This window comes from Tursiops truncatus, chromosome 9, assembly GCF_011762595.2.
Source record: "Tursiops truncatus isolate mTurTru1 chromosome 9, mTurTru1.mat.Y, whole genome shotgun sequence".
Taxonomy (NCBI): domain Eukaryota; kingdom Metazoa; phylum Chordata; class Mammalia; order Artiodactyla; family Delphinidae; genus Tursiops; species Tursiops truncatus.
The window spans coordinates 47059860-47087391 of record NC_047042.1 but is presented as its reverse complement, the minus strand read 5'-3'; the positions used below and the strand labels follow the sequence as shown (position 1 = coordinate 47087391).

The 27532-nt window shown below is 39.8% G+C and overlaps 1 long non-coding RNA gene across 1 annotated transcript in view; it reads left to right on the top strand.

Annotated features, from left to right (window-relative positions):
* The first annotated feature begins 10512 nt into the window (after nt 1-10512).
* Nucleotides 10513-27532, top strand: part of LOC117313534 (uncharacterized) — a 151676-nt gene continuing 134656 nt past the window's right edge. The window contains exon 1 of the long non-coding RNA XR_004528017.2: nt 10513-12193. This is a non-coding gene — a long non-coding RNA (uncharacterized lncRNA). The remainder of the gene's footprint in view (nt 12194-27532) is intronic.

Below are 27532 nucleotides of genomic sequence, written 5' to 3'. Positions count from 1 at the left end.
AGGGGTCTTCCTAAGGTCCAGGAGCCCAGACATTGCCCAGAGTCACAAGGGAAGACGTTTATTCACTGCCCCATATCAGATTTCAGGGAACCTGACCCTGTTTAATTGAGAAGAGGTGGGAACCAATGGAGATTATAATCAATTTAATTCAGGAAGAAAGACAAAAACCCATAGCTGCCTTTCAAAATACAAACTCTCTCTCTCCCCTGTTCAGGGTCCTGGCAGGATGACTTTCAGGGGCTGCATGAGCCGAACTCCTTTCCCCTGGCTTCTTGGTGGGTTCAGTGGGAAAACCAGCCAGAGACTGAAGAGCAGGAAGAGACAGAGATGGGGACACTTCCAGGCTCCTTCCCTGCTGAGCCTTCTCTTGATGGTGGCTGAATTCCTTTCTCAAGGCCACAGCTCCTGTTATGAGCCCTTCTCCTAAGCTACCATTCTCCACTTTTTTCCTTCAGACCTAGGGTAGTCAAGGCTTCCTCTTCTTGCCTCTGTCCCAGGTGCTTCATCATTCCTTGCTATCTACATTTCTATAAATATTCCTTGGTGAAATTCTCTTCAATCACCCCTACTGAGTACGCAGTTTATTTCCTATAGGGCTCTTGACAAATGCACAAACACATATAAGACTGTGATAAGTCAGTGAGAGCTCAGTTGGTGGTCATAGTAAGTGCTGTCAGTGTTGAGGGAAGAGAGGGGTCACTGTGGACCAGTGGTCAGGCAGGTGGACTTGAGCTGTGAACTGAAGAAGGGTGGGGTTGGGTAATAATTTGAGTAAAAGTAGCACAGCGGAAGGGGTGGAGTTTAAGGTGAGTAGCCTCAGTGAAGGGTTAACGCTATAACATACAATGAGCATTCACTGTCACCGAGTAGACAAGTTGGACACAAGTAGAAGATGAACATTTGTTGTAGAGAGTAGAGAATAAGGTTGGCAGGACTGGGTGGGATCAAATTATGAAACATCTTGAGCCATGGGGAAGCAGCATGGGAAACCAATGGAGTATTATTATTACCATAATTGTTCTTTTGCAACCCTATAACTTTTATAGTAATAATAATTATGATAAAACTACATAACATTTATATGATATGATTTTCAGAGCATCTTATGAGGCTTAATGCAGATAACTGCCTTTACCATTAACCTCAACTCTCCTTCCATGGCAAAATATATATATACAATTCTGAAGATTTAGATGTGAAAAAAATCTAAACAAAAGATGAATAATCCCTTTTCTTACCATGTAAAACATTCCAATCAAATGGAATAATTTACTTGAGCAAAAAGGAATGATAGCCTTGCATTTTTTAATATCAAAAAGCTAAAGAATTTTTTTAATTGCATGAAAGAAAAAAGAGGAAACCTTTCTTCCAGGGCAAAAGAGGATGAAGGGACAGAGGCAACATTTGGAGTTCAAGCGCCATTTATAATTCTCGCCACAGCAGTGTTCAAGTGATAAATTGTTTACAGAAGCATTGACATAATTACAGTCCTTCAGGAGCCCCAGAGCTCCCAGGATTGCTGAAGTCAGAGGGACAATGAAAGGCCTCTTCTTAGGATGATCCATCAGAGAAAAGCTTAGGCAGCAGCGTTGTTTCTGAGTAACTTTGGCTGGTTCTGTGATAAAGATACATACAAAGAAACTGCAAAGTTTTGCTCCTGTGCATTAGCAATACAGTGTGACACAGGGGGGGATAATCTGAGTTTTGGAATTCAGTAGTTGGGTTTTAATCTTGATTGTGCCACTTAATAACTGTGTGAACTTGGGCCAGTTTCTTAACCTACGTGTCAATTTCTGTATTTGGATAGAAGTGATTAACTACCTGATTTGGGAACTAAATGAAATGATGCATGTAAAGCATCTAAAGTGTCTTGTGTATAGTTGAACCTTAATAAATGCTCAGATGGTACATGCATCTTCTGGGTGGGACACATTGTGTGGAATACATCTGAGGACATATAGAGTTTCTAAGACATGCATGGCACGGACCACGGGCTTTTTATTGCATTTTAACTGCAATGATTTTTTCCTGTGGTACCAACTCTCTGAGGCAAACTGTTCCAGGCTGACTTCGTTAACGGTCCTTGGCTCTTGGCAGTTTGGCCTGAAGGAGGCAGTGTAGGAGAGTTTTCTCCCTGCCATGAATCAGAGCAGTGGAACTACCAGCAGCTCTCAATTCTAAAAATAAATTCAAAATGACTTGAAGACTTAAATACAAGACATGACACCATAAAACTTATAGGGGAGAACATAGGCAAAATATTCTCTGACGTAAATTGTAGCAATGTGTTCTTAGGTCAGTCTCACAAAATGAAAGAAATAAAAGCAAAAATAAACAAATGGGACCTAATCAAACTTATAAACTTTTGTACAGCAAAGGAAACCATAAACAAAACAAAAAGACAACGTACAGACTGGGAGAAAATATTTATAAATGATGCAACCAACAAGGGATTAGTTTCTAAAATATACAAACAGCTCGATATCAAAAAAAAAAAAATCAAAAAATGGACAGAAGACCTAAATAGACATTTCTCCAAAGAAGACATACAGATGGCCAGCAGGCACATGAAAAGATGCTCAGGGTCGCTAATTATTAGAGAAATGCAAATCAAAGCTATGATGAGGTATCACTTCACACCAGTCAGAATGGCCATCATCAAAAAGACTACAAATAATAAATGCTGGAGCGGATGTGGAGAAAAGGGAACCCTCCTACACTGTTGGTGGGAATGTAAATTGGTGCAGCCACTATGGAGAACAGTGTGGAGTTTCCTTAAAAAACTAAAAATGGAGTTAACATACTATCCAACAATCCTACTCCTGGGCATATATCCAGAGAAAACTCTATTTTGAAAAGATACATGCACACCAATGTTCAGAGCAGCACTATTTACAGTAGCCAAGATATGGAAGCAACCTAGGTGTCCTTCAACAGACGAATGGATAAAGAAGATGTGGTACACACACACACACACACACACACACACACACACACACACACACACACACACACACACACACACACACACACACTGGAATACTACTCAGCCATGAAAAAGAATGAAATAATGCCGTTTGCAGCAACATGGATGGACCTAGAGATTACCATACTAAGTGAAGTAAATCAGACAGAAAAAGACAAATACCACATGATATCACTTATATGTGGAATCTTAAAAAATGCTACAAATGAACATATTTACAAAACAGAAATGGACTCACAGACATAGAAAACGAACTTATGGTTACTAAAGTGGAAAGGTAAGGAGGGATAAATCAGGAGTTTGGAATTAGCAGATACACACTACTATATATAAAATATATAAACAACAAGGTCCTACTGTATAGCACAGGGAACTATATTCAATATCTTGCAATAAACTATAATGTAAAAGAATCTGAAAAAGAATATATTTATATGAATAACTGAATCACTTTCCTCTGTACCAGAAACTAACACAACATTATAAATCAACTGTACTTCAATTTTTAAAAAGTAAAATTTAAAAAAAATGCAGCTCTGAAGAAAACTAAACCGGAAAGCTTAAGGAAGACAAAAAGGTCTGTGGCAACTTTCATTAATCTCCTGGTTACAGTTTCAAACAAACCTACTCTGCCCTTCATAGGAGAGAGATCTGGGAATCAGGAAGAGGTCTTAGAACCACAGTTTCTATCCTGTGTTTACATAATCTGGAAGAAAAATAAAATTGCATTTAGTTTCTCTCTGTGTAGCAAGGAAACGGACAGTTTCATTAGTAATTCCATTCATTTGATTTCATTTCTTTCTGTCCTACTTCCCTTTCTCTCTTTCTCCCTTCCCTTCTTATCTCTCTTCCTCATTTTTTTTTTTTTCTTTTTTGCGGTACGCGGGCCTCTCACTGTTGTGGCCTCTCCCGTTGCAGAGCACAGGCTCTGGACGTGCAGGCTCAGCGGCCATGGCTCACAGGCCCAGCCGCTCCGTGGCATGTGGGATCTTCCTGGACCGGGGCACGAACCCGTGTCCCCTGCATCGGCAGGCGGACTCTCAACCACTGCGCCACCAGGGAAGCCCTCTTCCTCATTTTTGAGTGTATTTTTTGCCTCTGCTTGGCCAGGATCTCAGTGTGAGCCATGCAGAGGCCATGCTAGTGTATTCCTAGGGACTGTCAACCACTGATGAGACCAGTGTCTTCTGTAACTTTGCTTTGGATGCATGAAAGTGACACATAAGTCATCCAGAAACGGACAATTTGTACTTCTTTCTCACTCTCTAATTCTTTGATTTTTTTGTGCCCAGTCTGAAAGCCACAATTATGGAAGAATTTGTTTTCTTTTTAACAATAGATTACAGGTTAGAGATCAGGGTCAAGCTAGAAGCAAAAACTACCAGAGAGGTAATGAGAAAATTTCTAAAACAAGACCTGCATAATTCTGGTCTGTCTGCCCTGGCAATGCCAGAGAGGGGGACTGATCACCCAGTCTGGGTTCCTAGCATCCCACGTATTGCTGCACAATCAGACAACTCTACCAGTGAGGTCTCAAGATACTCTCTTTTGGAAAAGCACAAGAGTTGCTTCTGGAGATCATGTAGCCGAGTTGCTGGCCACACAGACTAACAAACCAAGTCATCCACACTGGATTAGAATTCCTCTCTGCCACCCACTCCCTCTGAGACAATTTCTCTCTTTGCAACTAGGGGCAGTAATTACCTCATTGTAGAGTTGATGGGAAAGTAAATAAAATGAGCATGTTTAGTACAATGCCAGGCACATGGTTAACTTTTTTTTTTTTTTTGGCTGTGTTGGGTCTTCATTGCTGTGCGCAGGCTTTCTCTAGTTGCAGTGAGCGGGGGCTACTCTTTGTTGCAGTGCGCAGGCTTCTCATTGCAGTGGCTTCTCTTGTTTCGGAGCATGGGCTCTAGGCACGCGGGCTTCAGTAGTTCCAGCATGCAGGCTCAGTAGTTGTGGCTCACGGGCTCTAGAGTGCAGGCTCAGGAGTTGTTGCTCCGTGGAATGTGGGATCTTCCCGCACCAGAGCTTGAACCTGTGTCCCCAGCATTGGCAGGCGGATTCTTAACCACTGTGCCACCAGGGAAGCCCACATGGTTAACTTTTAAGAAATGGTGATTATTATTATAATCATACCCTACTTGCCTTTTCCAGCTGAATTCTATATGTTTATAAGTAACTCGCAGACCCCACACATGCTGGAAAAGTTTAGACACACACACACACACACACACACACACACACACATCTAGCAAACAGAAATGAATAGAACGTATGAATATATCTATTCAAGAATATGCCATCAGTATGGGTTGCAGCCCACAGGAGGAAATCTGCCCATTTCTAAACACAGGACACAACTTAATAAATCAAGATAGACCCTCCTGCAATGTGTTGATATTTGAGTTGGTTTTCAATAGTCCTTACATTTTTTTTCTGCCTTGGGACAGGGCTGACTAACTCACTGAACATGTTCTTCCTCTATATGTATAGTTTACCTTTCTTATTTAGATATTATATGGTGCTTAAGTCTGAGGTCTCTTGAGATGGCAAAAGTGTGACATATCACTTTTCACATCTGTGGCAGGCAATTCTAACCAATCAAGTTATTCTCTTCTGTTTAACCCAGACTCAGCCTCTGAGTCCTCCTCAACATGGTGTGTAGACTGCCAAGTGCTTGGAGTTGATAGACAAGGGGAAACTTTTTGTCATCTCTGGGTTCTATTCTCAAGGTTCTCACAGATTCATGGTCATACATTATGTAAATAAAACCTGGAAGAAGTAGAAAGCAGGTGATAATTACTGCCACAGGTTTTTTTTTTATTTGTGTGTGTGTGTGTGTGTAAGTATAGAATTTATTCAACAGGTATTTGTTGAGCTGGATCCTGTACCAGGTGCTGGGGATTCAAAGGTGAATAATGGTAGTCAAAGTCCCAGACCTCATGGGGCACTTTACTTTTTTATTATTATTATTTTTTTAACTTATTTATTTATTTATTTTTGGCTGCGTTGGGTCTTTGTCGCTGCTCGCAGGCTTTCTCTAGTTGCGGTGAGTGGGGGCTACTCTTCATTGCTGTGCACGGGCTTCTCATTATGGTAGTTTCTCTTGTTGCGGAGCATGGGGCTCTAGGCGCGCAGGCTTCAGTAGTTGTGGCGTGCAGGTTCTAGAGTGCAGGCTGAGTAGTTGTGGTGCACGTGCTTCAGTAGTTGTGGCTCGTGGGCTCTAGAGCGCAGGCTCAGTAGTTGTGGCGCATGGACTTAGTTGCTCCGCGGCATGTGGGGTCTTCCCGGACCAGGGCTCGAACCCGTGTCCCCTGCATTGGCAGGTGGTTTCTTAACCACTGTGCCGCCAGGGAAGCCCTCATGGGGCACTTTAAGAAATACTTGTGCTCACTCCCCACTGAGTCTTTTGAAAACCTTAGTAAGCTAATTAGGTTAAGTGCCTCATTCATCATGCCATGTTGTATCATCAGTCTGCCTACTGTCTCCCCAACTAGGCTATAACCTTCTTAAAGGAAAGAACTGTAATCTCTTCAGTTTTTCAAAAGATTAAGGTAAAATTTACATATAGCAAAATGCACAATCTTTAAATATATAATTGGATGAATTTTTATAAACATATCTACCTGTGTAATCAATACTCTAATCAAGATAAAGAGCACATGTATTACCCCAGAATGTTCCTTTCTGCTTCTTTTCAGTAAATCCTCACCTCCCAAAAGCAACACTGTGCTGTTTCTAACACCAGAGGTTAGATTTACGTGCTCTTGAACTTCATAGAAATAGAATTATATGGTATATGCTCTTTGTGGTCTGGCTTCTTTCTCTCAACATAATATTTTGGAGATTCATCCATGTTTTTCCATGTATCAATAGTTTGTACCTCTTTATTAGTACAGAAGTACTTTATTGCTTAGTAATAATTCCATTGTATGAACGTACCACAATATGTTTATCCATTCTCCTGTTGACAGACATTTGGGTTATTTCCAGTTTGGGGTAATGATGGATGATGGTTAATTATATGCGTCAACTTGGTTAGACTATGGTACCCAGATATTTGGTCAAACACGAATCTAGATGGTGCTGTGAAGGTGTTTTTTAGAAGTGATTAACATTTAAATCAGACTTTGAGTGTACTCAAACTCATTTTACTCCATATTATGGAGGCAGATTACCCTCCATAATATGTGTGGACCTCATCCAGTCAGTTGAAGGCCTACAAGGAAAAGACCGAGGTCCTCAGAGGAAGAAGGGATCCTGCTTCCAGACTGCCTTCAGATTCAGGACTGAAACATTAACTCTTCTCTGGGTCTCCAGCCTGCCCTGCAGATTTCAGACTCGAGAGTCCCTATAGTCACATGAGCCAATTCCTTAAAATAAATCTTTCTCTCTCTGTATATATACACACAGCCTAGTGGTTCTGTGTCTCTGGGGAACCTTGACTAACTCAATAGACAAACTTACTATAAACATTCTTGCTCAAGTCTTTTTGTGGACATGTTTCCATTTCCCTTGGGTAAATATCTAGGAGTGGAATCGAAAGGTCAGTCAGTGGGCATATATTTAACTTTATAAGAAAGTGCCAAACCGTTTTCCAAAGTGATGGACATTTTTTCACTCCCATCAGCAATATATGAGAGTTCTAGTTGCTGCACATTCTTGTCAACATTTAGTGGTGTCAGCCTTTTTAATTTTAGCTATTTCAATGGGTGTGCAGTGATATGTATTTGCAGTTTTAATTTGCATTTCTCTGAGAGCTAATCATGTTAAACAGCTTCTCACGTGCTTACTGGCTGTTTATCTTCTTTGGTGGACTGCCTGTTCAAATATTTTGCAATTTGTTCCTTTTGAATCTCAACTCCTAGCGTTTAGTAGGAGTTAACATAACTATTGAATGAATGAAGAGAAGAATGTTACATTCTCTATCATCAGTGATTATTCTGAAATGATTATTAAAGCTTTGTCTAGTTATTTATAATGCTTCTAAAGTGCTTCAGTAATGCCTGACACATAGTCAGCAGCCAGCATTTGTCAGCTGCTAGTACCATCCCTATTTTATATGTGTGGAATTGGAGATCAGAAAAGTTATGTGACTTAACCAAGGTTACCTGGTTACTAACTGTCAAAATCGCTGCTCCACTCTGGGCTTCTCAAATTCTGTAATTTCACTTTTTGACTTTTTTTGTTATTAATAGCTTGAGCATTTAAATATTGGATTCACCATTGAATGTGTTACTTCATTGATTCTTTTAACTATTACTTACGGCAAATCTAATATGGCAAAGTTAATGGTGCTAATCATTTTACTTGTTTTAACTTATTTAATTCTCACTACAACCCTGTGACGAAAGTACTTCTGTGTTTATTTTAGACAGTTAAACTGCAGTACAGAGAGGTTATGCAGTTACCTGAGATCACATAGCTAATTAAGAGGTATAGGCAGGATTTGAGCTCATTTGGTCCCATACCAATACCTATATGATTTGTTTTGCTTCCTAACCACTATACTATACTGTTTCTTATGACAAGAATAATTTTGGACAAGTTGAATTAGAGGGGCTAATGAAACAGCGGGATGGAGAAGTCCAATAGAGTCATGACACTTAGGAGAGAGTTCCTGTTGGAGGTGGGGGTCAGGGGAAGGGGGAGAGGGGAGTGTGGTAAGACTGGATGTTCAGTAAACTACAGTGCAAGACCATACTAGGAAAGATGTGTTAGGAGTGGTTAAAGAAAGTGCTGGCTATATTCAAAGATGAAGAAATTCCAGCAGTTGATTTCAGAAAGTTCTATGCTGGCCCCCATTTTTTTATAGACCTACTTTGTTTACAGGAATAGGTGTATAGGGCTTCCCTGGTGGCGCAGTGGTTGAGAGTCCGCCTGCCGATGCAGGGGACACGGGTTCGTGCCCCAGTCCGGGAGGATCCCACATGCCAGCGTAACGGCTGGGCCCGTGAACCATGGCCGCTGAGCATGCGCGTCCGGAGCCTGTGCTCCGCAGCGGGAGAGGCCACAGCAGTGAGAGGCCCGCGTACCCCAAAAAGAAAAAAAAAAAAAAGAATAGGTCTATAATGATGATGTCTTTTGATCTGCAATAGTTTGTCCCTAAGATATTCCACAATATTTTGGCTGCTGTTTGCTGTTAAGAGTGCAAGACAAGTGGACCTGTGTTGCCTGCCCACAGGGCCTAGGAGCCCAATGCCATTCTGATAACCCCTTTTCTGTTTACTGGAAACCCCAAACACCCCCTCAGGGGTCCCTTAGGTCAGGCTGACTAATCCTTTCTTCTGCTCAGATTTCACTCTCCTGAAAAGGCCATGTGAGGAGCAGGGAATGAGTCAGTCCATTCAGGCTGGCAGTACCCAGGGATGGAGCTAATCTGCATTATTTTAGCCTCCACAGGGTGAGTAATCATGCCGAGCGGGAAGATCTAACCCTGGAAAACAGGTGCAAGTATCCAAAGGAGGCCTTTGTGACCATAATAGGACGTTAGCTGAAACTCAGTCTATATTTACTCCTTGCAACAGAATATTTATTAGACCATGGTCTACAGGAACTTTCAGGTTCCCTAAAAATTGATCTCTGCACCGATTATTTGGGCATCTCAGAAACACCAGGACTTGCACAGCAGGTCTGAGCCCAAGTCTTCCTCCTGACAGTCCAGAGAGGCAGTAGTTGGCAAGGAGTGACTAAGCCAGGCCCTGCCTACTGGGCTGCACACACAAACATGTTTTTGAAGTGCTGTACACGCTCAGCAGGGAACACGCTGTTCTCTCTGGGAGGTTGCCAGAAACTTACGAGAGAGTCAGATCAATGCCAAGAACAGACACCAAGGCTTCTCTCCCCTCTCAGAAGGGGATCCTGTGTGGTGCTGGGTGGCCACCACCCCTCCCTGATCCTCTAGCCTTCCAAACCAAGCCTACAAACTGTTTCCCTGCACTTCTCAACACCTTGGTTAGGTTTTTAAATCTTTTTTAACATCTTTTTTGGAGTATAATTTCTTTCCAATGTTGTGTTAGTTTCTGCTGTTTTTTAAATGATTGTTAGAGACCACTACATATCTTTGGGCCACCGTAATCATGCTATTCAAAGCCAAATGCAAATACATTCCTTGTACTTTCCTTCATTTTGCATCTCATAGCCTTGGGCCCTGGACCTTAGAAGCAGTGCCCGAGGAGAATAACCACCAACCTGTCCCATTTCATACAGGTACAGGCAGGGTTTGAGTTGCTGCCCTCCCAAGCTAGCCCTCTGCTGTAGCTTTGGCAAGGAACACAAAGGTTACTTGAAATTCAACCTGTGCTGGTAAAGTGATAAGAAAACGTTTATCTTCTCTCAGAGGTACTCTTCCCAAATCCTCAGTGTCTCCATTTGGCTCAGCTCTATAAACAAATATTTTAAACTATGTTTTCCTCTATAATTGGCAAGTGTCAATTTTTAAGTAAGTATTTTAAAGTGAGTTTTTCATATATTTCCTATATTTGTATAGGGTATAGCTTCTTGTTGGAGCACTGTTTGCATAGTTCTCTAAGTTTCTAAGATTCAGCTGCTTTTTGGTTTACAGAATGCCGATCAATCTAGATACATTTACGTGGTGTCAACTACCTGAAATGTAGGCATTCACCCAATTCATCCATCCATCCATCCATTCACTCATTCACCCACCCAATACTTTTTCAGTTTAAAGTCCCTATAAGTAACTCACCAGCCTTATAAAGACACTGAAGTTGAGAACCTACAGTAATTAAGAGATGATAAATATCACACAGATCCTTATTGCTTTTTTTTTAAACATCTTTATTGGGGTATAATTGCTTTACAATGGTGTGTTCTTATTGCATATAAAGCAACTGAAAACAGAAAAGCTCAGGGGAGAATGATCTGTGTGAAAGTTAAAGATTCTGCCATGGAGTGATTTCACCAACCATATGCAACTGCAAAATGTAGAAAGCCAAGCTCAGGCTGGGTAAGCTCATTCTGTTCTTAGGACCGGCTAATTGGTTTCACATGTATGTAGATGGAACCCTCCTGGGGCTAGATTCCAATATGGGGAGAGAAATGAGATAATTTCTCTGAAAGATACATCTGAGTCAGACAGAGGAGATGTTATAACACTGGGCTGTGGTTATGATCAGTGTTGGTGTGAGGATGACACTTTATTTAGGGAGATGTTGATAGTCAAAAAGAACTGAGTTTGAATGTCATTTCTCCACTTCCTAAGCATGACCTTGGCTATTCAGTCACATTATTTATTTATTCAATAAGTATTTATTGAGCCCTAGTGCCAAGCGTGGTATGAGATGATGGAAATTCTCTTCCCCTCACAGCATAACACTGATTATTTTCTGAGCTTCACTCTAAGTCATAATAATACCTATCATTCAGAATTGTGTGGAGTTCGTATACATTGCATTTGTGATAAGGTACTGAGTGGGACTTTTCTTATTGTCTCAGAACTGGCATCTTGGCTCCAAACTTGGGGAAAATAGATGATAATTAGTGGACAAAGAGATGATTGAGATTTATTAAGAGGCAAATTCATTCTGCTGCCTCAGTTATCACTCTCTACTCACTAATCTAATCTTGAGGGAACTACTGAATTGTAATCTCCAGCTTCAGAAAGAGTTCCATGTCTTTTCCTTCCACCCTTGGAGGGTGCTCCTTCTAAAATAAACCAACGGGTTTCCCCAGGAGAATGATTTGTAGAGATTGGGGACAGGGATGCTGGCAAGAAGTTGAGCCTGGAATCTCATTTTTCAGTTGGATACCTACTTATGCAATGAATGGATTTGCTAAACTGCACTTTGTGCCTACGTAAGCAACGGGAAAGAGAATTAGGGAAAAAACTCAGGGTAGAGAAAATGAGCAGTAGGGGAATAGGGCATATTTCCATTATCTGGCAGGAAAAAGATGCATGAGACTTCTCTAGGTCAAGTGGATACCATGGAAATCTTGAATTACTGGAACCCCACCGTAACGTGTGACTAAGAAGAGACCCCAGCAGCAAAAGCTTGTAGAATGGATTATATAGGGATGGGAGCTGGGGGAGATTGGAAAAGGTCCACTGGAGCTAATTTCCCATGAGAGGTGGCAACTCAGTGAAGAGGCTGCAGAAGAGCCTTCCAGAGAATCATCAGGTGTCTCCCAAGAGGTACAGATTTGGATGGTTGCCCTGGGAGAGAGCAGAGATCACAGCGGCAACCGGTAAGTAAAAACATTTCCGCTCCCTTTGAGAATTCTGTCTCCCTGTCTTCAACACAGCAAAGGGCTCAGAAGATGTGTGGGGTGGGGAAGTGGGGAGAGCATCAAGAGATGCCCCCTCTCCTTGGAAGTGGATGGCACTGGAGTATATCTTTTACAACCTGAAAAGTTCAGAAAACTGGCATCTGCCGGAGACGCCATAAAGTCTTGGGAAGGGGAGATTCGATGGAGCATGTTTTAAAGCAGTGATTGAAGAAAAATAAAACCCTATGGAGTTTGAATCCTGCCGAGTTCACAATGTTCAGTAAACTGCTGACAAATTTGAAGTGCTTAGCAAACAGTCAGTGCTTCACAAATGGAAGATATCATTAATCCTAATCACCTAAAGAGAATAAATATTCAGAAAACCTCTACATGTTTCAATATCGAAGAGCAAGTAAGATGCTCAATTTGTATTTTTGCTTTAGGAGAAAGCATAATATGTTCATTATGTCTTCAAGTTTCTGTTTTCCTCATGAAGGCCTTCTCGGGATGTTTTCTGGATTGTTTCACCACATTCCTTTTGCTATTTTAGGCATTTGCCTTCTTTGTCATTTCATAGACCCCCTCAGGGAATGAGAAGACCACAAAGGCCATCTATTCCCACCTCCAACTTAGTTGAAGATAAAATACTATTTAATTATTGAAAAAGTACTTCAAGTTTTTAAAAACAAAGTGTCTTGTGTAGGTGTGCAATAAAGCAATTTCTGCAGACTTAGTACACAAAGCGGAGACCGAGAGTCCTGATGTAGTGAAGCAAAAGGAAGAGGACACTGGGCTCAGCACAGAGGAGCCAGACAACTTCTCAGAAATGTGACAGCTCATGTGCTATTCAACACCACTTAGCGTCCATTTCCTCAGCTATAAAATGGAGATTTTGACAAGGACCACACTGAGTTAATTGTGATGATTAAATGAGATGATTATGGAAAGCATGGAACACAGTGCTAGGCACAGAGTTGATGCTCAAGAAATAGCTGTTTTCCCCTTTCCGAGTTTGCAGGGTCAGAAGACACCCCTGGGAAGAAGAAATAATGAGTTGTTCAGAGGAGAGAGAGAGAGGCATTGGGGAGAGGGGTATCAGAAAAAATACACTGAACATTCACTTGCACATTCAGCCGACTAGAACTGGTGGTCATTTAAGTGGCATTATTAAGAAGAGCCACAGAAAATCATGATGACACTACTGGAGCAGAATGACATACTGATATTTCATATTTATTTCATAATGTATTTTTTTAAGATTTTTTTTGATGTGGACAATTTTTAAAGCTTTTATTGAATTTGTTACAATATTGCTTCTGTTTTATGTTTTGGGTTTTTTTTTTTTTGCCCGCAAGGCATGTGGGATCTTAGCTCCCTGACCAGGGATCAAACCTGCAGCCCCTGCATTGGCAGGCAAAGTCTTCACCACTGTACCACCAGGGAAGTCTCTTTCATAATGTATTGATAACCTGGTATTAATACCTGTTGTTTATTTAAAAACTGTTCAGAATTCAGAAAATTTTTTAAAAATCATTGAAACTAAATATTTGGCAGATGTCACCTATAAAATGTATAAACATATAACATTAAATGAAACTTAAATTTCAAAAATATAAACATTAAACATACATTACCATTCTAATTTGAATTAATAGCAGGGGAAATGCAATAAAAAAGTACTTATACCAAATAAACTAACATTACAAAAAGTGAAAAAATAAATCCTGAAAATTGAAAATGAATTAAATTATTTGATTTTTTTTGCAGGTTTGATCTTAAGAACCATGTGTATCTATGGTGACATCTTTGATGGTGAGCCTATTTTGGGGCAAATTATTCTAGCCCCTAGGAATTATTTTTCATATTTTATACTAGCTGGAGGAATAGTTAAGAGACTAAATATAAACTAAATCCAAATTTCTTTCTCTCATCTTTTACCTACAACTAATCTTATCTTTATGTGCTAATATAGTTTAGAAATTTTTATTTTTTATTAAAGACTTTAATATTTTTATTGACAGCTGTAGTTTTTGTTACTAAGGCCCAGCGGTTGATTTGCAAGTTGCCTGGTTCTTAATTTCTGCTATGAAACAGCCTTTGTTCAAGCAAACAAAACAAATCAATCAAACAGATAAGGAGTTTCCACCACTGAACACTGATTGTTTTTGCTATCAACCTGACCCCATTCGAAGTGCAGATATTTTGAGGGTAAGACTGAGTCTTTGTTCTTTATAATTCTCTTTTAGGGAGACTCTCCTTTATATACTCAGGTTAATGCTAAAAAATAATTTTTAAAAATACTTCTTTCAAGAAGTAGAACTAGAAAGAATTTGATCTGGGAAAATCTGTGTTAAGACTTCCAATCTTTTTCACTCACTAGCCCAGACACCTTGAGAAATCGTAAAGCCTCCCTTTCAATGCTGGGTTTAACTCTCTAGGTACTTCTCAAGACGTAAATAATTCAGATTTCAGATTTTTTAAATACTAAAATAATGGCATCACCAACTAAAAGAGTGGTTCTTAATCAATAGCATGATATACTGGAGTTTTAGAATATTGCAATTCAACACTGCAGTCACTTAATTTAAATCATCTTGCTCAGAAAATTTTCCTTCATTAAGCTACTTTAGTGTCTAAATTTCATTTTTAGAGTAAGTCCACATCGATTTAAAGCAGCTGTTTACAGTATATCCGTAAAGACATGAATTCACCTCAGGTGTCCTCCCTTTAGTCATTAGTGACTTGGCATAAATTGTGTATCAGCCGAGTAGTCAAGAATGGGACCCAGACCAAGTCTGTTGTTTTTCAAGGCTGAGCAGTGGACAGAGAACTGCATGCAGGAGGAAGATAATTCCTATTGGAGGGTCGGACCCGCGGGGAGGTGCAGCAGATTGGCCCTGGAAAGCCTGGGGCTGCCTTAGGAAGACAAAGTGGGCTTAGAAGAAATGCTGATGCAGGCAGGGAAGCACCAGAGGGTGGACGGACACCTCCACTCTAAACCTCAAACCACGTTTACACTGGGCACACTTAGTGGCAGAGCCCTTGTATTAAGCATTACTGAGAAAATGTATCTTAAGAAAGTGACAGTCTATGCTCTTAGCGTGAGGAAAAGAGAAAATCAGACCTAATACTGTTATTGACCCTCCCAAGTCTGCCTCCAACAGGCGTCCTCCTGCTCTGTGTCATTGGGGCCAACAGAACGAGACCCGATTTGGATCAGGAGCAAAGAAAAGCTTTTTACTCTTTGATCAAAGAAAGAAGAGGTGCAAGCTTGCCCCTAGAACACATGCCCCCCGGGACAGGCCACGGTGGGTGGGTCTGCTTTACAGGGATCTCGTCAGCGGGGGAGGGGGCGGAGTTCTCAGAGGCGGGCGCAGCTGTGCTCGCTGCGCGAGATCACAAAGGCTGGGCGCAGCTTCTCTGCACGCGGCCTGCCGCCGCCATCTTAAATTGCAGTGAGCTGCACAGCGCTTCCGCACAGGACCCGGGAGCTGAGGTGTCCGTTGGCCATTTCTCGTGAGAAACTCTGGAATGAAGTGCCGAGTTTGAGGCCTCTGTACGTGAAACTAGACGAAGCGTGAAAGAGGAGGTTAGACCTTACCACCGAGATTCTGTCTTATTTTTTTCTGGGACCCCAGTGGGCTTTGCCGGTGACCGTATGTACAAATGAAGTGAAGAAATGCACAAATTAATATAATCATAGGAAACATTCAGGAAAAAATTAAGAGTAAATGAGGTTGGATAAGAAGTAATGAATTGGGGCTTCCCTGGTGGCGCAGGGGTTGATAGTCCGCCTGCCGATGCAGGGGACACGGGTTCGTGCCCCGGTCCGGGAAGATCCCACGTGCCGCGGAGTGGCTGGGCCCGTGAGCCATGGCCGCTGAGCCTGCGCGTCCGGAGCCTGTGCTCCGCAACGGGACAGGCCACAACAGTGAGAGGCCCGCGTACGGCAAAAAAAAAGAGGAAGTAATGAAATGATTAGTGAAGTATGGGTTTCTCTAGAGGGGAATATTTTGAGCCAGATTTTAAGAAGTTGGATGTGGTTAGCAAAAAGAAAATGTCTTTCTATACTGAGAGACTGCTATATGCAAAGGTGTTATCTTAGCCTGGGTTCCTGAGCAAAGAGTCTGAGGTTAATCTCATGAGCACATGTTTTCTTGTGGAGTGCAGTCCTAGGGGAGCAAGAATGAGGCAAAAAGGCAGGCTAAAAATAGATTTTAAAAATCATGTTAGGGAGAACTAGTTATAGGACATTCAGATGGTTGCTCAGTTACGCAGAACACCTCCAGAGAGAACTCATGAATTACCAGCATCTCAGAACAGGCCTCCATGGAAAGAAGGGTGAACAGGCTATCTACAGACTTCTTTCTGTATCCTGTTTCTCACCTCTGGTTTGCCAGTGTTAACTTTCCCATCTTCCCTCCGGACAGCTGGTGGGATTGGACCACCAGCTACTGGAGCATCTGTGGTTTCTGCCATGATAAAAGTGATGGAGGCCATATCAGAGCCTGGCCTTTTCTCCCCAGAATTTGCAGTGGAGGCTGAGTTAACCAGTGTTAAATGGTGAATCTTCAAGGTTTTATAACTACTGGAATGGGATGAGCCAGTCAGCCATTGCTGGCCTGCTCTTAATCAGGAATCAGGGCAAGCAGCACTCAGGTAGGGAACAGATGAGGCCACGAGGATGTGAGGAGACTTAGGAGGTAGGTCTGGTACAGGGATGAAAACGGATGGTGAAAAACCAAGCCTGTTTAGAGGGAATGGGTCCTAGGCAAATGGGTAATTTAGTGTGTCATTAGGGTGACATTCCCTGAAGGGCCAAAAGCTAGAATTTCATAAGTTGATTTAAGTGAGTTTGAGACTTTTGCCCATTTTGTTTTGCTTATTATGGCTGATACTATGGTTTTAACTAATAATCTTTTCAACCTCCTTCCTAAACTGCAGAGGCTGGAAAGCTAAAAGTAACACGTTTCAGACTCCAAAGCAGCTAGAGTTCTGGCTATGATTCAGGTTGTGCCAAAAAGACGCACTCGTGAAAAACGTGAATTCAGGACTGGAGGAAATGGGGCAGGAGGCATAAGACGCAGTTGTAGCAGGTGCTGGGTGTGTAGTCAGCAGCCATAATCGGACTTCCTATCGTGGCCCTGCTCCCAGGTGGCCCAGTTGTGTGGTGTGGCTTTGGAAATTTCTCAACCTCAAGACTGTTTCTCAATTAATCTGTAAGCCTTTTACTGCTCTATTAAAACAAAACAAAGCAAAAACCTCTTTTGCTTAAACCAGCTAGAGGGCATACTATTCTGAGGAAACAACCATTGCCACACTTATAATATTTTTTTAAAGCTTTGCCAGAGAAGTCTTGCCTCTCCTTATAAGGCCACTAGTCCCATCATGAAGACTCTACCCTCATGACCTCAATTAACTCTAATTACCTCTCAAAAGCCCCATCTCCAAATACCACCACATTGATGGTTAGAGCTTCACCATATGTATTTGGGAGCGGGGACACAAATATTCCATCCATTACACACAGACAGAAAACGAGGGAGATCAATTCTGGCCCTTAGATGCAATGTCATTCAGGGCCCACAGTCATTAAATCTGATAGTCACTTTTAGCACATATTCTTATAGCTAATACCCATGAAGAAACACAGAACCCTGAATGTACCTAAATGAATTTGACTTCTTGGACATCATCAAACATTAAGAGAACCTTAAAATGTGTACCATGTTAAGGAATTTATTGTTCAGAGATAAGGAAAGATGCAGTGTCTGTAGAGTTGTAATGCAAGGAGGAATTCCTGTCTTCCCTGCACACTCGGGAGGGGTAAACCTTAGGTCACTGCCTCAGCCTGTGTGCTCTGCATAACCTCTGATGTCCTTCTAGTAGACCTTGATCCCTTACTTTGTTTTATTGTGACCTCCTCTCCCCAACCCTAGTCCTGCCTAGCCGGGGACTGAAAGGTCATTTTCAAGCAACTGCACACAAATGAGTAAAAACCTTGACCCTAATTTCATACTTTATCTAGAAGATGTGCTGAAGGTAATAAACCCAGAAGCATTAAATAATTGGTCTGCATTTAAAGGGCTTCTGGCTAAAACCTCAAAGCCAGACCTATCAAAATGCTCACAGAACAAAGGGGGTTTCTGAGTCCATTTCTAAGGATTCTCTATCCTTAGAAGGCATTTGGGTTTATAATAAAAATGGGGACTTCCTTGGCAGTCCAGTGGTTAAAACTCTGCGCTTTTACTGCAGGGGGCCCAGGTTCGATCCCTGGTTGGGGAACTAAGATCCCACATGCCATGTGGCGTGACGGAAAATAAGAATGGTTTTTTTTCCAATAATATTAAGAGGAAAAATCACTTGTGACTAGTACTTGATTGAGAGTGAAGCTATGTGAAAGAAGCAAAAGTGACGTCTGTAGTAACTAATTATTCAAAATGGTTTTTATTAACATTCCAGGGAATGTTTTCCTCACAAAAACATTCTCACCCAAAGCAAGAATGATTTTTTGCAAAAATCTCAACCAAAGATAAACTTCATATCATGCTGAAATTATTTATTTATTTATTTTAGACCTCTTTGATTTCTTTTTTAAAATTTATTTATTTATTTATGGCTGTGTTGGGTCTTCATTGCTGAGTGCAGGCTTTCTCTAATTGTGGCGAGTGGAGGCTTCTCATTGTCGTGGCTTCTCTTGTTGTGGAGCACGGGCTCTAGGCATGCAGGCTTCAGTAGTTGTGGCATGTGGGCTCAGTAGTTGTGGCTCGCGGGCTCTAGAGCTCAGGCTAAGTAGTTGTGGCGCACGGTCTTAGTTGCTCTGCGGCATGTGGGATCTTCCCAGGCCAGGGATCGAACCGGTGTCCCTTGCATTGGCGGGACCAGGGAAGCCCCTTTGCTGAAATAATTTAAAAGATACGAATTGTTTTCTAGATCCTTACTAATCAAAGTATCGCCTATGGACCAGAACCATTAGCACCATCTGGGAAGTTGTTAGAAATTCAGTCTCTGGCCCTACCCAGACCTACTGAATTAGAATCTACATTTTAACAATATTCCCATGTGATTTGTAAGCACATTAGAGTTTTCAAAGCCCCATTCTTGATATTGTAAAATTTTTCATAAGGCCACTTGTTGAAATGATTCCATTTAGCATTTAAATATGTTATGGCAAATGTCCATTAAGGATCAGCAAATACTTATTTGTGTCCCTATCAATGCTGTTGTTATGTGGATTATTAATTTAGTCAATTTTTGTTGTTATCATAAGGAACTCTGCCTTTATCCAGTGGTATTTCTTGAGCTTCCCAAAGTAAGAAATAGTCCCTATTTTTTCTTATTTGTTCTTGTAGCTAATTGTTTTAATCATCTTTTTTGTTGTTCCTTCAGACTCCAGTGATGGGTTATGGTTTAAGGATTCTCAAAAGCCTTCTGAAATACCCCCAAAGTTGTTTTGGCATACCCAGAGGCATTTTCTCTGTTGTTCCTTGCTTACAGAACCATGATTTGGTTCAGTGTCATGATGTTTTTAGCCTTAGTCTAAGCAAATCATGATGATCTTATGTCCCTTTACCATGTACTGAATTTCCCATCCTCATTTTAACTAAGGGTGACTGAGATCTGACCAAAAAGGGATAAGTTGGAGGTTTATGGGAAAGCCTTTATTCCCTAAAAAAACAAGAGAAATGAAAATGTAGCTCACTGGTCCCTGGTGTTGCTTCTTTTAACCTAAAAGACAGGATGCCTTGTGCTGTGAGAGTCATTTGAAACCATGAAGTGATAAACATAAGGACAAAAAGTCAATTTGCTGAGAATGGTGGAAAGGAAGCGTAGAAAGAGCCCAATTCCTAAGGACAAGATTGGATCAACACTCATGTCCTGGACTCTACTTCAGAGTGTGGGTTATGGAAAAACAAAACAAAGCAAAAAGCAAAGCAAAAACCACTCCTGCCTCCAAACCCTATCTACTTAAGATTTTGTTAGTCTACTGTGTTGCTATTTGCTACTGAAAGTATTCCTAACTGGTACAAATAAGGAGGGCTTACTATAGTCAGGGAATTGCTCTGTAAGTGCAAAAGGTTTTGGAATGTTTGGCTCAGGGCACTATGTAGTGAGGCAACACAGAGGATTACAAGAGCTGGATTCTGATATTGGCCTCTACACCTCTTAGCTGTGAGAAACTGCAGCCTTGCTTTACAGAAACTTTGGCTTTGCTGTTTATAAGGTCAGTTTCAACTCCCAGTGCTTTCCTTTTCTGGCAAAAAAAAAAAAAAAGAGAGAGAACAAAAGGAAAGAAAAAGAAAATGGGTTAGGTTCTGTAGATTTTTCTTTATGTAAGTATATGAGTTTTCATAAAACTTTCCAGAGAGTCAGATATTTTCCTTGTTGTTCGTTGTTTCCTATAAGTTAGGCTTAATTACAGGATCTTCCCAGTAGCGTATTTTTGATGAATATAGTGATTTTCTTTCTCTTTGGGGGATGAAAGAGAAAAGTAAAGCTTTAAAAAGATTTTCTTTTAAAGTAACAGCCTTCTTTTCCAAGGTAAACAAAATTTTATGGTGAATCGTGACCAATCTCCTCATATATTTTAAATAAAGGATTTTAAAAAGTCACATCTAGGTCTTGCAAGGAAAACAGGAACATTAAAAGAAAAGTATCAAATTAGCATTCCAAGTATTTTATGTCTGGTAGATTTTAGGAAAATTTGCTGCTGACTTTTCAAACTGATAGGCTTTGAGAGTCCCTAGATAGCCACCAAATGGTTTTAATCCACCTAATGTTTTAAAAAATTTGTATTTGTTGCGAGCAATTCCTCTGTTTCTGTTCTACCTTACACTTCTCCCACACTTGCATTTGTTCCCCCTCAGAAGTACTAGCACTCTCTTGGTGCCAAAGCTGCATTAGGGTGAGTGGTGAGGTCCGTGATGGTGGGTGTTATGGATTGAATTGTGTCCCCACAAAAGACATTGATGTCCTAACCCCCATGATCTGTGAGTGCCCCCTTATTTGGAAATAAGGTCTTTGTCAATGATCAATTTAATATAAGGTAATTAGGGTGGGTCTTGATCCAATATGACTGTGTCCTTATACAAAGGGGAAATGTGAACATAGAGACAGAGGGAAGATAATGTGAAGATACAGAGATCATGCCATCTACAAGCCAAGGAACTCCCAAGGCTGCCAGAAGCTAGGATTGAGGCATGGAACAAATTTCCCCTCGCATCCCTCAGAAAGAACCAACTTTTCTGACACCTTGATTTTTGACTTCAAGCTTTCAGGTCTGTGAGACAATCACTTTGTATTGCTTAAGCCACCCAGATTGTTGTACTTTCTTATAGCCGTCCCTGGAAACTCATACAGTGGGGGAGGACCTTCACCATTGTGATAGAGGAGTTCCAGAGCAGTGCAGCGTGGAACCCAATGCTTAAAAAAGTTAAAGTCAAGGCATTTGTAGTATTTTTTAACATTTATCTTTTAAAAATATATTTGGTGGGAACTGAGCTAGAAAACAAATATGAGTGACAGAAAACATCCTATACTCAAAATTTCAAAATCGTATCTTTCTTTTACTGAGTTTCCTTACTCCTTAACTGGTTTATTGCCATATCACCCTGCAGAATAGACCATCAGTCATTCCCTGAAATTGGAGTCTCTTTTAAAGGTAAAAGTCAAAGGGTATTTATTTTACTATTTCTTTAACCCTAATTTCCCTAGACCTCTTCCACTTCTGCCTTTAACACTTTTGAGTCTTGCCTAAACTCATATTGGACCTCCACAACCTTAGCAAAACTCTTCTAGGAAAATCTATAACATTCCTTGCTATCTGCTCCAGTGTATAACTTACTGTAAGGAAATTCTTTCTGGGCTCTCCTTGAAAACATATTTCAAAACAAAATGTGTTTGTTCTTGCATTATCTTTAGTAAGAGATTAAAAACTATGTAATAAGATAAATCTATGTCCACTGGGGGGAAAAGTTTTAAGTTATTCCCTAGTCTTCACTAGATAACCATAGTTCCTCTAACCCTAAAGGTTTTAGCTTTCAACCTTTAGTCATTTGACTTTTTAGGCAGGGAGCCCTCGTCAATTTCTCCGTGTTAACATAAAAATCACCAAACTGGAAATGAATTATTAAGACATCAAGTAAAAATAAGTACTGTGCATGTTGAGAGGAAATCTTCCCACAGTAGAATTTCTAGATAGAAGTTAAAGTCCCTGTATGTGGAGCTCCTCAGATTAAAAGAGTATAGCAATTCTTTAATATTCCTTTTAGAAAGAAAGCACAAAGACACGATGAAACTATTTAGCATGCTACGTCAGCATTCCTTTGAGAAGAAAGAAAGAAAATATTATGTTTTGGGGAGTTCTTCAATTTAGCTCTACAAAGATTTTTAAATGGTTTGACTTTAAAAGACACTTTTTCAGAACTATAAAACTGCCTGTCTCCTCTCCAGACTATCCTGGACACAAGTGCAGTGCTAATTTTTATAAAGTGTTACTTTGATCATACAGCTCCTTGGTCAAATTGATTATGGCTTCCTACAGTTTTTCAGGTCATGTGTACACTTTTCAAGATCCTTGATAATCTGTACCCAAGTTATCTATCCCAAATTTTATTTGACATTACCCCATCATAAAATTTATTTCCCTTGTTTTATTGGCTTTCTCTCCCTCTGTCAACTCTAACACATATGGGTTTATGCACAAAATGCTCACACACACACTCTGTATATATTCTGGCCTGGGACTTTTACTTACACTTTTCCTCTTTTCTGCTGTCTGCTTATATCTTTTCCTCCTAGCTAGATCCTAAACTTCTTGAAAAGCTTCATTTCCTTCTAGGAAGCTCCTCTGATGAACTTTACCTACATTGTCCATCCATTTTCTTATTCCTGCTGCTTATTTAAATTTATGCTCTCTGGTGCTTGGTTAAATACCACTTCATAGTGCTTTCTAATTTTTGTTATGAACATACAGGCTGCTATAATTTTTTAAGCTTCCTTTGCATCTTTCACAGTCCTGGACACATGATGGAGCATAATAAACATCAATTTCAACAGCTCCCTTTCCATCTCTCTGTAGAGAGCTGCAATGACTCAATGCAAGTCACCCATATATGAGGAATCTTACCTGGCAAAATGCCCACCAACTCCCTTCTCCTGGGTAGATGAAGGCAATCCGGCCCACTGGCAGCCACTGTAGCCATCACCATCCCTGTGGATCAAGAAGAGAAGAATCCCTATTGTTCTTTGTCATTCTTTGAGGCAAGACCCTCAATTTATCATCTTCTGTGTTCTGACCTTTATAGTATTCACCTCCTTTGACAATATCATTTCTTTTCCAAACTCTTTTGTTGTGTCTTCTGGAACTCAGCCCTACACACTGGCTAACTGAACATTTCTTTACTTTGTTACGTTCATACAAACTTGACTTCTTCCAAATCACTTCTCCTGAAGGTCTCCTGACACAGGTACAAGGGGGATAGAATGCAGGGGTACATGGTTCATGCCTTTCTTATGTCCCCGTGGCACAGCTCCCCCAAGCTTTCATGAAAAAGCCCTAAAACTTTGCAGCTTATATACCGCTGTCCCCCTATCTTACTCTCTCCCATCAGTCTCTGGGAAACCTCCCTCTGTCCCTGTCATACTGGAACGTGCTCCTTGTATTCCTCTCCACCATAAATCTAACATCATGCTATACACAAGACTCATAATCTTCATTCCCATTCCTAGAACTTCCAGTGGTTCTATTCTGTTCCTTCTTATCTCAGAAATAGTGCCATCATTCAGTTGGGTGTATAAGCCAGAAGCCTGGGAATCAGTCTCGATACTTTCTCTTCTCCAAGCATATTCAATCTATTGGCCTGGCCAAAAAGTGCGTTCGGGTTTTTCCGTTAATATTATCGTCTTAAAAAATTTTTGGAGGAGAACATACACTTTTAAAAAATTGAGATATAATAAGTTGTACATATTTAGAGTGTACAATTTGATCTGTAAAATATACATATATACTGTCATTACAATCAAGATGTTGAATATTACCATCATCCTCAACTATCCCTCATACTCTTCTGTCATCTCCTCCCTTCTGCCCCTTCTCCCACATCATCCCATCAACCACTGATCTGCTTTCTCTCACTAAAGATTAGTTTGCATTTTCTAGAGTTTTATATTAATAGCATCATAAAATATATACTTTCTCTTTTTTGGGGGGGGAACTATCTTCTTCACTCAGAATAATTATTTTGCGATTTATTCTTGTTGTGTGTATCATTTCTTCATTTCTCTTTGTTGTTGAGTAGCATTCCATTGTATGGATGTACTAAAATTTGTTCCATCCACTAGTTGACTGGCATTTCTGTTTGGATAGGACTGCTGTTTGGGGAGATTATGGGAGAAAAACTTGCTGTAAATATTCACATACAATCTTTACATAAATTCATTGCTTTTTTTCTCTTGGATAGATAGGAGTGGGAAGGCTGGAACATGGGGTGGATGTATGTTTAACATTTTCCTAAATGCTTATGCATTTCCACCAGAGTTCCAGTTGTTTTCCATTCTTGCCAACAAGTAGTATAGTTAGACTCTGCAATTTTAGTCATTCTGATATGTATATAGCTGTGTCTTATGTTGTTAATTAGCACTTCCTAATGACTAATGTTGAGCATCTTTTCCTGAGAATATTTGCTACCACAAATATTCTTTGATGAAGTGTCTGATCAAAATCACCCCCCTTTTTACTGGATTATATATTTTGTTATTATTGAGCTTTGAAAGCTTTTAATACATTTTGAATATAAGTCCTTCATCAGATATATAATATACAAATATTTTCTTCCAGTTTGTGGCTTATCTCTTTATTCTTTCAATAGTGTCTTTCAAAGAGCAGAAGTTTGTCACTTTGATCATGTCCAATCTTTCATTTTTAAAACGAGTCATGCTTCTGTGGCATCTCTAAGAAATCTGTTCTAACCTAAAGACACAAGGATTTTTCTCCTAGATATTTTGTAGTTTTAGGTTTACATTTAAGTCAGTATCGATTTGGAGTTAATTCGGGATATGTTGTGATTGAAATTTAACTTTTTGCGTATGGATATTCAGTCGCACCAGCTCATTTGTTAAAAGACTACTCTCCCTCCATTAAATTGCCTTTGCACTTTTGTCAAAAATCAGTTGTCTAGATATGTGTGGGTTTATTTCTAAACTCCCTGTCTCATCAGCTTTGTCTATTTTTATGCCAAAACCGCACGGTCTTGATTACTATAGCTTTATAATAAGTTTTAAAGTCAGATACTGGTTAGTCCTTCAACTGTGTTCTCCTTTTTCAAATTTGTTTTGACTGTGCTAGGACCCTTGCATTTCTGTATGAATTATACTTGTCAATTTTCATTGAAAAGCCTACTGGGATTTTGGTTATGATTGCATTGAATCTACATGTATATATCAATTTGGGGAGAATTAAATTTTTAAAATACTGAATCTTTTGATCTATAAACATGATATATATTTCCATTTATTTGGGTCATCTTTATTTTATCTCAGCAATGTTTTGTAGTTTTTCAGTGTGCAGGTCCTGTACATCTTTTATCAAATTTATTCTGAAGTAGTTTGTGTTTTTTTGATGCTGTTGAAATGGTATTTTTTAAAATCTTAATTTCTGATTGTTCATTTCTAGAATATAGAAATACTACTGATTTTTATATGTTGATTTTATACCCTGCAACATTGTTAAATTCACTTATTCTAGTAGAATTTTTTTTTTTGCAGATTCCATAGGGTTTTCTATATTGATGATCGTATCATCTGTGAATAAAGATAGTTTGATTTCCTCCTTTCCAATTTGTATGTCCTTTATATCTTTTTGTGATTCATTGCACTGGCTAGGAACATACAGCACAATATTAAATAGTAGTGGTAAGAATAGAAATCCTAGCCTTCCTCCTGAACTAAGTCCTTTCAATTTTAACTCCTCAATAGCCATTAAATCTTTCATTTTCCTCCATATTTATTACTACTACCTTATTTCAAGTCACTATATTCCATCATCAGGAACAGTATAAGCTAATCTCTTAATGCTTATTCTGCCTCAACTCTGGCCCAGCTCCAATTCCTTCTTTGTGGTGCAGCCAGAGAGCTACCTTCAAAGCTTAAATTTGATCATGTCCTTCTCCCTCCTAAAAATTAATCAGTAGAGTCCTGCTGCATCTCTGATAAAGACTGTTGCTGTTAATTTGGTCAACAGGGCCACATGTGATGGGCCTATGCTTACAATTTCTCAGGCTTCCATCTTGTCCCACTCTGTGTTTTGGCCACACTGGTCATCATTGACGGACCATGAGTCTTCTTAATTCTACCTCAGGTGTATGTTGTTCCTTTACTCAGGAACGCTTTCCCCAGTCTCTACTTTACTTAACTTCTGTTCATCCTTTCTTAGGGAAGGCTTTCCTAGCTGACAGTGACCAGATTAGGTACTCTTTTATGTAAGATTAAAGTGTACTTTTTGTTTTATAGCCTTTTTTGCAGAAAAAAATACTGAAAAAATAATTTTTGTGTGCTCTTATGTCTATAGGGAATTCTCACCCTGTCCCAACGAAACATATGGTCAAGGTTTAGGATTTTTTTTGCTCAAGGACTTTTACGTTGCTGAATTAAAAGAAGTGCTACTAGGCTAGAGAACTTAAGCTTCTTCTTGTCTTATTTTATTTTTTAAAATAGGCTTTATTTTTGTTTTTTTAATTTTTTAGATTCCACATATAAGCTATATCATCTGATATTTCACTTTCTCTGACTTACTTCGCTCAGTATGAGGAATCTAAAAAAGAAGAATGATATAAAAATGATACAAATGAACTTATTTACAAAACAGAAATGGACTCACAGACTTAGAGAAGGAATTTATGGTTACTGGGGGGAAGGGGTGGTGGGAAGGGATAGTTAGGGAGTTTGGGATTACATGTACACACTCTATACTTAAAATGGATAACCAGCAAGGACCTACTGTGCTACTGGACCTACTGCATAACACAGGGAACTCTGCTCAGTATTATGTAACAACCTAAATAGGAAAAGAATTTTAAAAAGAATAGATACATGTATATATATATAACTGACTCTCTTTGCTGTACACCTGAAACTAACACAACATTGTTAATCAACTATACTCCAATATAAAATAAAAAGTTAAAAAAATAGGCTTTATTTTTTTTAGAGCAGTTTTATGTTTACAGCAAAATCAAGAGGAAAGTACAGAGATTTCCCATATTTTATTTTTTAAATAACCATTTTATTTTAGAATGTTTTAAGTCTGGAGAAAAGTTTTGA